Genomic DNA, 15566 nt, shown 5'->3' with positions numbered 1-15566 from the left:
TGTTACTATCTCCTATAACTCTATAAAGTATTACCTTGGTTGTTTGGGTTAGCACTAAATCTATAAATTAGTTTTGATATCATCTTGTTTTTTATGTTAGCATGGCCCAACCATGAGCCATGAATATGTCTTCAAACATTTGTCACTACTTATTTCTTTAACAAATGTTTTGCAGTGGTAGCTATACAGGTCTTGAGTGTGCCTCTGCTGACTGACTCCCAAATATCTTTATGCATTGAGAGAAATTAATATTATACTATTATAGTAATAATTAATTATTATTCTGATCCACCTTTTTACTTTTATTTCTATTAAGTCTCAACTCCTGCAAAGGTTAGTCATGACTGGTCATGACTGAATGATGAGATTACTCCTAGCCCCCAAGGAACATGCCATTAATTAGGTTGGATGGACCCCACCCAACAGAGAAACCTCATTTCTGTTCAGAGTATAAACAGAATCCTCTCTAGTGGAGACTTTGTCTGGAGGGAGAACCCCTTGTCCTTGATCCCCTCCATTAGAGTACAGGGTCATCCAGCTCATGAAGAAGAAAACTAGGTAGAGAGCTCTGGATGGACATGACTTCCCCTGCCCAGAGGGCTTGAGGCTGCTGAATCTCCCTCCTGAAGACTTTGTCTACTTTCTCATTAAACGTTCACCAACAAGAGCCTCATTTTGTTGAGCTTCATTCATCAGGAAAGTTCCCTTTCAGAAGGGATTTAAGGTGATTCAGAGCCTTCCTTTACATCTTTGGTTACTGAGAGAAACCACTGACCATCAATTTATTGATTACGGGCTAGCCTAATTAATAAATTGATTGTTAATTACCCAGAAACTCTGTCTCTCAGGAGTTTTCATTAATTACAGCATTATGTAGTAGTAGTTGCTATTGTTTTTAAATTAGACTTCCCTTTCTATTATTTCTTCCTGGAATTTTGTTATTGCTATTTAGAAATGCTATTGGCTTTGTGAATTTACTTTGCATTCTGTTACTTTACTCAAACTACCATCTCATTCTTACAAATTTAAAGAAAACTTATGGGATGACACAGACAAAAATCATACAGATTGAAAACGTATGGAGAGGTTGTGATTGGTACCAGTGAAAGGAGCAGCCACATGAATGAAAAGGTAGATTTGTCAAATATACCATATACAAAACACTAAAGCAGGGATGAAGATGCAAAGATCAATAGGATGCAATCCCTATGATCTTTGTTCTGCTTACAGTTTAGTCATTTGACTACAGTCTTCTTTTGTTTCAGTTAGGCAGAGAATCTTCTTTCATGTAGCTGTAACAAGTATTTGCAGCATCTCACAATTTAAATTACTTAAGGTTTGCATCCTTCTATAATTTAGGTAGACAGTGTTGGTACAACGGAGAACACATTGAACCTAAAATCAGAAAGACTTGGATTCAATACCACTTCTAACACTTACTGGCTGTGAGACTGTGGGCAAGTTACTTAGTCACTGAAATTGTCTCATCATCTTTAAAAAAATGTAACAATAATGTTTGTAATACCTACCTCTCAGAGTTATTGGGAGTCTTAAATGAAACCAACATTAAGTGTTTTACTAACCTAAAAGGCACTATAACAATCAATCTCAGTTATTTAGCTATAATAAGTTATTTGTCTCTTTAGACAGTTTTTAATTGGGGCAGTCAAATAAGAGCTCTTTTAAAATGATGGACCTGTTTTTCTACCCCTAAGGAGTTAATATTTTAAATTTCTCCACTGTTGACCAAACAGAAGTAGTCAAGACTATTAAACCAAAAGCAAAATAAAGACCCCTATCTAGTCCCAGGTCATCCGCTCAGTCATTGCATGACCTTAGTCAAACCATTTAACATCCCCAATCTTTGGTTCTTTAAAATTCTTTCCAACTCCAGAGTCCTGTGAAACATTGGGCAAGGCACTTAATACATTTGAATCTCAGTTTTCTCATATTTAAAATTGGGGGTTGGCACTCCTAGGTTTATATCCCAAAAACATCCAAAAAAAGGAGGGGAGGATCTGTTTGCGCAAAAATATTTATAGCAGCTCTTTTTGTGGTGGCTAAGAATTGGGAATCAAAAGGCTACCCATCAATCAGGGAATGGCTAAACAAGCTGTGGAATATGATTGTGATAGAATATTATTGTGCTATAAGAAATGAGAAGCAGGATGATTTCAGAAAAAACTAGAAAGACTTAAATTCATTGATGCAAAGTAGCGTGAACAGTACCAGAAGAACACTGTACACAGTAACAGCAATATTGTAAGGTGAAAAACTGTGAATGACAACTATTCTCAGAAATACAATGATCCAAGATAATCTCAAAGGACTAATGATGAAGAATACTATCCACCTCCAGGAAAAGAACTGATAATTATTGAATACAGACTGAAGCACGCCATTTTCCACTATCTTTCTTTCATTCTTTTCCTTTTATTCAAGTCATTACACAAAATGACTAATACGGAAATGTTTTACATGATTGCATATGTATAACCTTTATCTAATGGTTTAGAAGGGGGAGGGGAGGGGAGGGAGGAGGGCTAAAATTTGGAACTCAAAACTTTTTTTAAATGTTAAAAATTGTTTTAACATGTAATTGAGGAAAAAATAAAATTTTTTTCAAGTTAGGGGGTTGGGCTTCTAATATTCTTTTTAGAAGTATGATTTTATGATCTCCCTACAAATTTGAGAGAAGAAAATCTCAGGTTATGAGATGTGAATCAGCAAGGTCTCAATTAGTGCAAATAAAGAATCCCTTGAAGTATTGCTATATATATGAATTTGCACTATTCAAAGCTATAATTATGTAAAATATGATATTTATAATTCCTCTAGATTAGGTTATCCTTTCCATTGCCCTCCTTTGCCTTTTGTTTGTAGTATTTGTAGTCCATAGTATTAGTAAATAATTGTTTACCTGAACACATAGCCTCTATATATGAAAGAGCCCCTCAGACATCCCCTAAATACAGTAGCAGATTACCCTGAAGAGTTACTTTTGCAGACTATAGAGTCCTTTGTGTCTGTTATATAATAGTAATGCCAGATTGACATGTGTGTAGTAGCATTAGGGGTGCTGCTATAGAGATCTGCAGCACCATTATGGGTCCAGGTAGAAGTATATGTCCTAGATGTCATCCCTGTGTGGTTATATGTGAAATGTGAGAGCTTAATTGTTAGATTTCCTTAAGGCATCAGGGACAATGCTAAAGGAAGGCAAATAGGGGAGGATGCTTAGTCTTTAAATATACCTCTGCCCTCACTATCCCCATAGAGCATGTTAGAGTTTGCTAAAAATTCTGTGACTTGGCATTCCTCTGCCTTTTGACACCTTTGCATCTCTCAGGCCCCTCTTGCTACCACAAAATTAGTTGCTTCTTTTTTTAATGCCAAGTTTTCATATCAGTATTTCCTGACCAGCTTTTGTAGTAAGATGGTCATATCTTAACACTCACCACCTAGTCAAAGTTTCAGGAAAAGACAAAAGAATCTGCCAGTACCAATTTCCTCTCATCCTTTCTACCAGGTACACCCCAGCTGGGCTTGGGCCAAGGTCAGGTTCTGTTCGCTTTCTGTTTTTCCTTTACTCAACTCTGTGGTAGTGTGGTGTTTTGTTTTGTTTTGTTTTGTTTTGTTTGTTTTGTTTTAACAGGATTTTATTTTTAAATAAAGATTCTTTAGAAGAAAGTTCTTCAATTATACCCCTGCATTACAGTCATTATTACATTGCAGAGCTATCTGTCCTTTGTGTAATAGCATTGACAATGTGTCTGTCATGGGGAATGTATGAAGATGGCTGTTCTTTGTCTGGAATTTGCTCCTTCTTGATCTCGACTGTGGCCTTTTCTTCACTTGAGCTTCTTGCCTTAATCTCTGCAGTCTTGCCACCTGGAGAGGTGAACAAAATGCAACACTTAGCGTTTTTTATATATAAAACAGTATTTTTATTTAGAGTCTGAATATTGTAATCCCTCAAAAAATATGGTAATTGATTCTAGCTCAATGGAACTATGCCATGTGAATTAAAATAATTCAACCCTTTCATGGGACTCATTATTCACACTCATCTGAGTCCTGGATAGATCTATTCAGCCCTTGTGCCTCTATTCCTCCAGTTTGCTGCCACTAAAGTATTCTAAAGATATTGTATACAAATGATATTGTCAATCAATCTTTGGCAAAATTTAGATTCAGTTGAAATAAAATTGCAGCTAAACCTAGTCTTATGTGTTAATTCCATCATTCACCTTTATTAGTCCATTTTCCTTGTATTTCATTGATTGCTATGTTACAACTGAGGTGGATAGTTCCTTCTTGCTGGCTTCCGTTAATCATGCTAAATGATAATCCTTCATCTCGTTTAGTGCTATTAATGCTATATCATTATAAGTTCCTTGGGGACAGACACTACACCTTCTTTATAATCCCTGGAGTGTCTAGCCCAGTGTTTGTACACAGGAGGTACTCAAGAAATTACTTGACTATTTGATTGATTCTCATCACTATTTTATAAACTGGGAAGCTGAAGACTAAAGAGGTCATGTAACTTGTCCAAAGTCCCACAGTGAATGAATCAATGGCAGAAACTAGGACTATAACTCAGGTCCTCCTAGCCCTCCCTGCTCTTTCCATGAAAGCACCCTGCCACCTCAGTCAATTCTGGATTAACAGTCAGGAAAGAATCCACTGGAGTAGAACAGCCAAGAAAATAGAGGTACAGCAGCTACTACCACTGCTCATGAGAACTTATTTTATCTACTCTACTAGGAGGCAAAAAAAAAAAACTTCTGCTGCTTCTCCATTGCTAGAGGAATCACTTCTTAGGGACATAGTAAAAAAGATTCTTTGTTAGGTGTGGGATGTGTTTTTTTATTCTTTGCGCAACCAAAAAAGGAAGTGTTTGGATAACTTATTGTTCACAAAAAAGCAAGGGGGACCCATTTTGAAACTTTACTTTGGGGACCCAGTATTGGTAGTAATGATTCCTTGCCAAGAAGTACCATTGGTGGCTTGTAGAACACTCTACCTGAGCAGTCGCCCATTTAGGAATTTGCCCATGTAGGAAACAGAAGATATATGGCACCAAGCAGATTGGATGAGTTAGCAAGGAATTAGTCTGGGAATACACTGGCTTTTAGATTTACACAGATGATTGGGAACTGATATAACTTGCCCTGTGTTTTCATGAATCTTCCATATTTCTAATTAAGTTCCTCTTATGTACCCACATTCTTCAAGTACCCACATTGCATTGCTTATGACCTAAAACTTACAAGTGTTTAGTAATATTTAAATGCACCTCTCTCTTTTTGGTTTCTAGATAAGAGAGTTAGAGGCAGAGCGCTGCATACATTGCTAGACTTATTCCATTTATTTACTGGCAAAACCATTTTTCTTTTTTTCCAAAGGAGGGCTCAGATTGAGGAGGAGGGCAGATATATCCAGAAATGTTGTGATATTAATATAAATTTTTAAATATTAAAATGAAAGATTAATTTTTAAGATTAGTCCATGGCCCAGCATTCAGAGCTTATACAAACCAGTTTGGGGAACTACTTAAATAATTTTCTCTTTGGTTCGTTATGCCCTCACATACAGTTCCCTCTCAGAAACCTCCCAATACAGGATTTAATATAGTTTATGTCTACGTCTCCCCAGATAAGAGTAAAAGGGACTCAAGATAAATGTGTGTGTGTGTGTGTGTGTGTGTGTGTGTGCATGTGTGTGTGTGTGATCTGTTGGGGACAGACCTTATTACACCCCACAGAAAATATAAAAGCTGATACATAAGTTTATAAACAATAAATATAATCAACACCCTCTTTCTACTGAGTTCTAAAGTGTTCCAGACTCATAGTGCCACCCCATGGTTTGGATTCCCCTTGAAATGGAAATAAATCCTGATGAATTCTCTTTTGTGCCAAAGAAGCATCAGGCCTAGTGTTACTACTCTAAGGATTTGAAATTCCATAGAAGCAGTCAGTGGAGCCAAGATAGTGGAAAGAAGCCAGGAAGTTGCCCGAGCTCTCACCAAATTCTCTCAGAAATAATGTTAAATCAAGCCTCTAAACAGATTCTGAAGTGACAGAACCCACAAAAAGAGAGAGTGAAACAATTTTCCAACTAAAAAGACTTAGAAGGACTTCAGGAAAGGTCTGTCTCACTTGAGTAAAAGGGAAGTGCTACCCAACACAGTGTATGGGCAAGACAGCAGAAGGCTCTTAGCCACAGCCCAGATCAGCAACCAAGGTCCCTTGGACCTTGCTCAGCAGGCTAATGACAAAGTAAGTCAGTTGTGAGACTGCTACAAGCACCCAAAGCCCTGGTGGGGAAAGCCAGTGACCAAGACCCTGGTACCCAGCACAGAATGCTTGGGACAATGCCCCCTGTGCCCCAGGAACAAAGCTCAACTTTAAAAAATGAACCAAAAAAAAAAGAGCCTTGACCATAGAAAGTTACTATGGCAACAGGGAAGATGAAAACACCAACTCAGAAGAGGACAATAATGTCAAAATGCCTATGTGTGAAGCCTCAAAGGAGAATATCAATTGGCTTCAAGTCCAAAAATAATCTTTTAGGAGCTCAAAAAGGATTTTAAAAATCAAGTAAGAGAGGTAGAAGAAACATTAGGAAAAGAAATGAGAGTTATGTGGGAGAATTATGAAAAAAATAGTCAACAACTTGGAAAAGGAAATACAAAAATTGACTTACAAAAACAACTCTTTAAAAAATAGAATTGGCCAAATGGGAAAAAAATAATCCACCATAAAGAACAACTCCTTTAAAAGTAGAATTGACCAAATAGGAAAGAAGATACAGAAGCTAACTGAAGAAAATAATTCCTTAAAAATTAGGATTGGGCAAATGGAAGCTAATGGCTTTATGAGACATTAAGAATATGTCCAACAAAATGAAAAGAATGGGAAAAATAGAAGAAAATGTAAAATACTACATTGGAAAAACCACTGACCTGGAAAAGAGATCCAGGAAAGATAATTTAAGAATTATTGGACTACCTGAAAGCCATGATCCAAAAAAGAACCTGGACAGCATCTTTCAAAAAATTATCAAGGCAAACTGCTAACTTAGATATTCTAGAACCAGAGGGTAAAATAGTCATTGAAAGAATCCACTGATCACCTCCTGAAAGAGATCCCAAAATGGAAACTCCAAGGAATATTGTAGCCAAGTTTCAGAATTATCAGGTCAAGGAGAAAATACTGCAAGCAGCCAGAAAGAAATAATTCAAATATTAAGGAGCGACAGTCAGGATTACACAGAATTTAGCAGATTCTATGTTAAAGGATCAGAGGGCTTGAAATAGGATATTCCAGAAAGCAAAAGAGCTTGGATTACAACCAAGAATCAACTGTCCAGCAAAAGTGAGAATAATCTTTCAGGGGGGGAAAATGGACATTCAATGATATAAGGGAATTCCAAATTCTCCTGATGAAAAGACCAGAGCTAAACAGAAAATTCGATCTTCAAATACAAGATTCAAAAGTAGAATAAAAAGGTAAACAGGAAAGAAGAAAAAATGTGTTATTCAATAAAATTAAACTGTTTATATCCCTACACAGAAAGATGATACTTTTAACTCATGGAGAACTATATTGCTATTAGGGTAATTAGAAGGAATATACATAGACAGAAAGTATGGCTATAAGTTGACTTTGATATGGTGTTATAAAAATTATATATGATGATATAAAAATTAAAGAGTGAAACAAAGGATTGTACTGGGAGAAGAGAAAAGGGGGTGATAAAATAGGGTAAATTATGTCACTGGAAGAGGTACAAAAGACCTATTACAGTACAGAGAAAGAAGAGAGGGGGTGAGCATTGTTTGAACCTTACTATCATCAGATTTGGCTCAAAGAGGGAATAACATATACACTCAGTTGGGCATCAAAATTTATCTTAACTTACAGGGAAATAGGAGGGGAAATGGGAAAGAAAAGGGAACAGAGGTGCTGATAAAAGAGAAGGCAGAAGGGAGAGCAGAAGTAGGAGGTGAAAGTAGAAAGAAAAGGTGTGGCTGACAGAAGGCAGGGCAGATTGAGGGAGGTAATGGTCAGAAGCAACATACTGGTGAGGAGGGACAGGGTGAAAGGAAAGAAAAAAGTATTAATGGGAAAAATAGGATGGAGAGAAATACACAGTAATCATGACTGGATTTGAATGGGATGAACTCCCACATAAAACAGAAGTGGATAGCAGAGTGGATTAAAAAACAGTATCCTATATGTTGTTCACATGAAACACATTTGAACCAGAGAGATACACATGGAGTAAAGGTAAAAGGCAGAAGCAGAATATATTATGCTACAGCTAAAGTAAAAAAAGCAGGGATAGCAATCCTGATCTCAGACAAAGAAAAGCAAAAATAGATCTACCTAAAAGAAATAAGGAAGGAAACTATATCTTGCTATAAGGTACCATAGACAATGAAGTGATGTGAATACTAAACACATATGCATCAAGTGGTATAGCCTCCAAATTCTTAGAGGAGATATTAAGTAAGTTACAGGAAGAAATAGACAGCAAAACTATACTATCAACCTCCTCCCTCTCAGAACTAGATAAATTTAACCACAAAATAAACAAGAAAGAAGTTAAGGACGTGAATAGAATTTTAGCAAAATCAGATAGCATAGACCTCTGAAGAAAATTGAATGGGGACAGAAGGGACTATCCCTTTTTCTCAGTGGTACATGGCACCTATACAAAAATTGACCTTGTATTAGGGCATAAAAACTTCATGATAAAATACAAAAAAGGTAGAAATATTAAATGCATCCTTTTCAGATCACGATGCAATAAAAATTATGTGTAACAAAAGGCCATGGAAAGAGAGACTAAAAACTAATTGGAAACTAAATAATCTAATCTTAAAGAATGAGTGTGTCAAACATCAAATCATAGAAACAATCAATAATTTCATCAAAGAGCAAGACAATAATGAGACAATATAACAAGACTTATGGGATACAAAGCAATTCTTAGGGGAAATTTTATATCTTTAAATGATTTCATGAATAAAATAGAGAACAAGGAGATCAATGAATTGAGCGTGCAACTATAAAAGCTAAAAAAAGAACAAATTAAAAATTTCCAATACCAAATTAGAAATTATGCAAATCAAAGGAGAGATTAATAAAATTGAAAGTAAGAAAACTATTGAACTAATAAATAAAACCAGGAGCTAGTTTTATGAAAAAAATAAAATAAAATAAACCATTGGTCAATTTGATTTTTTAAAAAAGGAGGAAATGAAATTATCAATATCAAAAATGAAAAGGGTAAATTCACCACCAATGAAGAGGAAATTAAAGCAATTATTGGGAGCTATTTTGCCCAAATACATGCCAATAAATTTAACAAACTAAGTGAAAAATATAATATGCCCAGATTAACTGAAGAAATAGAATATTTAAATAACCCTATCATAGAAAAAGAAATTGAACAAGCCATAAATGAGCTCTACTACAAGAATTCAAGTCTCTCTCAAGTCCATTCCATTCTTATTCCTGGCCCCTATTCTTCTCTCTGATTATTTCTTCTGCTTTTATTGTTCCATTATCAGCCAATAAGGTATATGGGGTGTTCAAGGAGGATTAACACCTGTGGCATGAGGGCTTGCTAAGCACTTTTCAGGGCTGCTCATCCACCTTCAGTGTTCACTTTCACCCAACTCTCACGTGTGGTTCCAAGAAGCTGTAGCATTCACAGCAGCCATACCCCAGTAAAATAGGCTAAACCAGATTGAGGGTAACCTACAGGCCTCAGATCTGTAGGTGACTTAGAGGGATGCCTATCCCAAACATGTGAACACTTTCCCTGGAAGAATGGGCAGATGAGAACAATTTGTTCCAATGGCCATGAAGGTAGCTGAAGCAGGAGCTGTGGTTAAAGTCTCTTCAGACATAGAAGATGCCAAAGTCATACATTGCATCTTAGGCTGTCATCAGTCATCCTGACTCTTGTCTTATCATTGAACTTTGATGAATCTGGAAGAGAGAGTGACTTTGTGCAACTGTGCCTCACTTAAATCCAATTCATGTGAAAGTCAAGACATCACCCTATGAAGTCATTGGTCTTCTTTGAAACCAGGGACAAACATCAGCCAAATGTGTTAAGGACAAGATCTAGAATCAGAGAAGAATTTTTGGGACTTGCTAGCTAAATGATTTGCTCATGAAGTTATACACCTTCTTTTGAAAGGATTTGCAAGTATTAGTCAATTTAATGGAAGCTGAGGGAAAAAAATGGAAGCTGAGGGAAAAGAGGCATGCAAGTAAGTAAAATAATCATTTTCACATTACATAAACATTAAGCCAGAAAAGATATCAGAAGTCAGCTATCCTACTCTCCCCATTTTCCGGATGAGAAAAATGAGGCCTAGAGTGATTTGCCCAAGGTCAAACAGGTAGTAAGTAGCACAGCTGGGATGTGAACCAGGTCCTCTGCCTCCAAATCCACCAATCTTCCCACCACAGCCTTGATATTTCAGCCTTTTAAAGAGAAATAGATCCTAATCTGTTGGCCCGTTTAACCAGACTATTATAAAAATCAGTCTCTAAGCTTGAATAGTAGAACAATGTAAACACCAGAGTCTACTTTAACCATTTTAGAGTGCAGTCTTCTTAGTTCTATAAAGGAATTAGTAGTGAGGATTTCATTAGCAAGAGTAAGACCATTTCTCAACTAGTGAGAAATAAATATCAACCTAGATGCAAGTCCCATGCTGATTTATTGTTACACTCTTTGGCAGTGTGCACTCCTTTAGCAACACTAAGTTTCCAGATTTATAAAGTAAGTGATTAAAATGCAATAGATCACAATAATTACCCTCAAGTGATACAGAAGTATTCTAAGTACACTTTGCTCAGTTGAAATTATCCAAAATAGGTGGATGTGTAAGAGGAAGACATATAGCTCTAAATAAAAGTTGGGCACCAAAAAAAAAGCCTAAATAAGACTTATACACTGTCAGAATGTCTCCTTAGCCAACCTCCTCATTTTATAAAGGAGGAAACTGAGGCTTATCAAAGAAAAGTAACATACCCAAGGTCACGCTGCATCATTAGTGGAGTTGAAACCAAAACTCTTGTTTCTCAATTCCTATTGCAGTACTCTTTGTCAAGACATCCCATTGTTGGCAAATGTAGAATTTAACTACTGACATTTATAAGGTCTACCTTAGGGTATCAAATTGGTAGTGAATGCTATGAGAAAAAATAACATGAGTGTATTTTGCATGTAACCAAGTTAGATTTTGAGAGAAAAAAGTTTTTAATGACATCTTTTAAAACAGTAAATTTAATTTAAATTTAATTCAATTTAATTTTAAAATATTTCCTAATTCTATGGCTAAATTCCAAGTTTCAGGAAAAAAATAAATCAAAATGAATGAGATGTATTATAAATCTCACCCAAAAGAGCTGTATGGCCTTAGGCAAGTCATTATCTAGTTCTAGGCCTCAATTCCCTTATCTGTAAAGCAAACAGTTGAAAATGAGCTAGGTGATCTCCAAGGTCTCATATAGCTCTAATGTTTTATGATTCTCATTCTAAATAAATGTGTAGTTTCCATTGCCCTATGCATAAAATGAAAATAAATTACAAATTTTGCCATGATCCTAAATAACACTCATAAAAAGATATAACCTTCTCTGACTTCCATAGTGCTTGATGCTACAGTAATCAAATGGTCTTTAAATGTGCAATGATGGACTTCAGGACAGCCTCCACATTTAGAACAATGGAACCAAAGAATATCAAACTTATAGAATTCTAACATGGGATAGCAAAAAGAGTAGGTTTCTACTTGGGTGAGCTAGATTTAAATCTATGATCTTGAGTAAGTAACTTTCTCTGGGACTTACTTTTCTCATCTGTAAAATAAGATGCAGGGGGACTAGATCAATCAATTGACAAGTATTTATTAAGTGTCTAGTGTGTGCCAGGTCTCTCAATTCTAAATCTATAGTCCTGTGATCTATTGTCCCTAGTGCCCTATTTTACAGATGAAGAATTTAACACTCCGGGAAGGGAATTGACTTACCAAGGGTCACAATCAATTGTGGAAAAGTCAGTACTAGAATTCAAACCTCTTGACAAACAGTATCATCAGTGTTCATTGGATTCAACCATACTACCAACAAAATATTTAACCAAGTGGAATAGGTGAAGAAAGTTAGAGTGACATAATAGATAAAGCACTGGTCTTGGAGTCGGTAAGTCCTATGTTGAAATCCTTTCCTTTAACTGTGTAACCCTAGGCAAGTCACTTAACCCCTATCTGCATCAGTTTCCTCATTTAAAATGAGGTGGTTGTATATGATGGCCTCTGAAGAAGATCCTTTCCAAATCAGCATCTACAATTCCACACCATCAACACAATTTGGAAAGTAGGGCTTTGCAAAAATAAATGTATGTACACTAAATAAAGTATAATTTTACTTCATCTTGTTACCTCAAATCCCTTAAGAACTTACAGCCCTCCAAAATCTGTCTTCAATCTATCTAAAGTATAAAAATATATGATTAAAGGGATGGAGAATGAACTTCCAAAAAGAGAAGCAGTCATCACAAAGAACCAGAATGAGTCCATCAAAAATAGGTCATGTCAGACTAATATATTTTCCTATTTTTGGCAGGGTTACTAGATCAGAAAAATACTGCAGATTTTGGCAAAACATCTGAAAAAAGTCCCTCTTCAATTTCTTCAGAAATATTGGAGATATGTGGGCTAAACAATAATTTAATTAGATGGATTCAGAGCTTGGTGAGTAACCATACCCAAGGGGTAATCATAAAAAGGTTGGATGTTGTCTTGAAAGGATTTCCCCACTGGAATGTCCTAGAATTTTGTGCTTTATATTGTCTTAGTTAACAGTTTTATTAATATTTGGGATAAAAATGTAGGTAGCATGCTATCAAATCTGTAGATGACACAAGACTGATATGGATAGTTAATCAACTAAATCAGCATTTAAAAAAAAGTTGTCAGGTTTTAAAAATTGTGCTAACTAGGGGTATGCTAGAGTCAGCTCTCATAGAGAATCCATTATTAACCTTTCAGGACAGGGGCAGCTGGGTTGCATAGTGGATAGAGCACCGGCCCCAGAGTCAGGAGGACCTGAGTTCAAATCCAGCCTCAGACACTTGACATATACTAGCTGTGTGACCATGGATAAGTCACTTAACCCCATTGCCTAGCAAAAATTAAGCAAATAAATGTAAAAAAAATTTTACAGGATGAACATTTACCCCTCAGAATCTGTCAAATGCTACAGATCAGGGACTGATTTATTGTTTCCTTGATTGTCTACACTTAAATGATGGAGAAAATGTTAATAATGCAGGATTAAACTTAAAGGTGTGTTACACATACATTTTTTTCCCAGAGAGCTAGTTGGTAAATATTTAAAAAGATATTGCTGGCTCACTGATAACATGAAAACAAATACATAAAGTCTTACAGTGGTGCTCAAAAAATTGCCTTCAGAAGTATAAGATGGGAGAGGCATAGCTAGATTGCATTTTGTCTGCAAAAGATTTGAGGGTTTTGTTGTACTGCAGGCTCAGTATGAGTTAATAGTATGTTAAGATGGCTAAGAAAACTAATGAGATCTTAGGCTTCAGAGAAGATGCATAATGTCCTGAAGTAAGAAATCAAGAGTCCCCCAGTACTATTGTGGCTAATTCTGGGGAGCACATCTTAAGGAGGACTTGATGAGTATTCAAAGGGTAAGTCAGTCAGGATGGTAAAAGTCCTACCTAGAATGTATGTCACACTAGTCAACTATGACTAGGTGAGGAAACTAAAGAAGAAAACACATAAGGTATCAAGGTAGTTGTGTTTGAGTATTTGAAGGGTGAAAAAAAATGATTATTTTTCTCTTATATTAATAACCAATTATAGAATTAGGATTGGTTTTTTTCTTTTTTTCCATTTTGTCATTCAGAAATCAGCCCATCTAGGTTATTCAGGCAGCCTTTGAAATGCAGGGCTGGTAATGAGAGGGAAAACTTGGACATGATCAAAAGGTAAAGAAATTTTAGTTTAGGTGACTTGATGGCTTCTGGCCCATTGTATTTTAGTCACATAGGTCATGGTGGAAGTGGATTTTTTCTTTTGTCTAGATTAACCTAGATGGGATGGTGTGGGTATAGTGACAAAGACTGAGTGATCAGAGTCACATTTCCCAGACCCTCATTAGAATAAGCCCACTTCTCATTATAATATTCATTCTCTCATTAATTGTTAACCAATTGGAAGTGATTGCCACCTGTCAAAGACACTTGTTTTCCAAGGGCATATAATTGTTGAAAGGCTTCCAAGAGGGTTCTTTGGTTCACAAGAAATGGCCAAATGACCAATCCTTTTTATTAATTACTCACTAGCATAATTAATAAAATGATTAACTACTCAGAAACTATGTCTCTCTAACTTTGTATATGTTACAAGGGTTATGATGTGGGAAAGGGACTAGGGTCTTTCTACTTGACCTCAAAGGACAAAAGTAGGAATAATGGGCAAAAGTTTCCCAAAGGAAAATGGGCTTGGTGTCAGGAAAAACTTCCTAACAATAAAATGAAAGTAGAATGGATGGCCTCAGAAACTAGCAGGCTTCCGCTTTTGGTGGCTTTTCAAGGAGAAGCAGGATGAGCACTTGTCACCTGTACTTTAGTGGGGACATTCTGTGACTTTGCCTTTCTGGACACATTTCATATTACTGGTTTTTACCCAGTCTATTTTCCAGTCAAACTGTCCTATCAGCTCTTCCCTACATGACATTCCTTTTCCATTTCCTAGCCCATGTGGAGGACTTCCCTGGTGCCAAAAAAGGTGCTTTCTCCTCATATCCACCACTTAGAATTCCTAGTAGTTTCTTTCAAGGTTCAGCTGAAGTACCACAATCTAGTCATACCCTTCCTCCTCCTCCAAGTTGCTGATGCTGTTTCCTTCCTCAAACTGTCTGGTTTTGACTTACATGTCTACAGACTAGTGTAGTAGAGTGCTAGAGTCATTCTAGTCAGTCGGTGTTAATAAACATTTATTATCTACTATGTGCCAGGCACTGTGCCAAGCATTGGGAATACAAAGGAAAAAGACAGTGCTTGCATTCGTGGGGCTCACAGTCTCAGGAGAGAAACAACATGTAAACAACTATGTACAAACAAGATCGATATATACAAGATAAATCAGAAATAATCAACAGAGGACAGGCACTAAAGTTCAGAAGGTGTTGCATCTTCAAAATGTAGGTAACAATCCCTGTACTGCATACTGCATCACATTGTAACATGTTCCACATTGTACAATGGAAAGAATGTCGAATTTGGAGTCAGAGGACCTGGGTTCAAATCCTAGCTTAGCTTCTTATTATGTGTTACCTTGAGCAAACCACTCAACACTATTCCTTCAGTTTCTTAATCTGTAAAACGAGTGATGTGTACTAGAAGATTTCTTCGTCCCTTCTAGTTCTAAATCTATGGTCATAACTTTGCAAAAATTAAAACTCTCTGTATGTCATATATTTTGTCAGCCCCTT

At 36.3% G+C, this 15566-nt stretch overlaps 1 pseudogene across 1 annotated transcript in view; it reads right to left on the bottom strand.

The window, feature by feature from the left end:
• Positions 1–3666: 3666 nt before the first annotated feature.
• Positions 3667–15566, bottom strand: part of LOC110208563 (large ribosomal subunit protein uL24 pseudogene) — a 45516-nt pseudogene continuing 33616 nt past the window's right edge. Inside the window, exon 3 of the transcript XR_002324555.2 lies at positions 3667–3891. The product of XR_002324555.2 is annotated as a large ribosomal subunit protein uL24 pseudogene, transcript variant X5 (transcript). The remainder of the gene's footprint in view (positions 3892–15566) is intronic.

This window comes from Phascolarctos cinereus, unplaced genomic scaffold, assembly GCF_003287225.1.
Source record: "Phascolarctos cinereus isolate Bilbo 61053 unplaced genomic scaffold, phaCin_HiC Scaffold_5;HRSCAF=322, whole genome shotgun sequence".
In the NCBI taxonomy this organism is placed as follows: domain Eukaryota; kingdom Metazoa; phylum Chordata; class Mammalia; order Diprotodontia; family Phascolarctidae; genus Phascolarctos; species Phascolarctos cinereus.
Note: the sequence above shows the minus strand (reverse complement) of the source record. Positions and strands in the feature narration are given on the sequence as shown.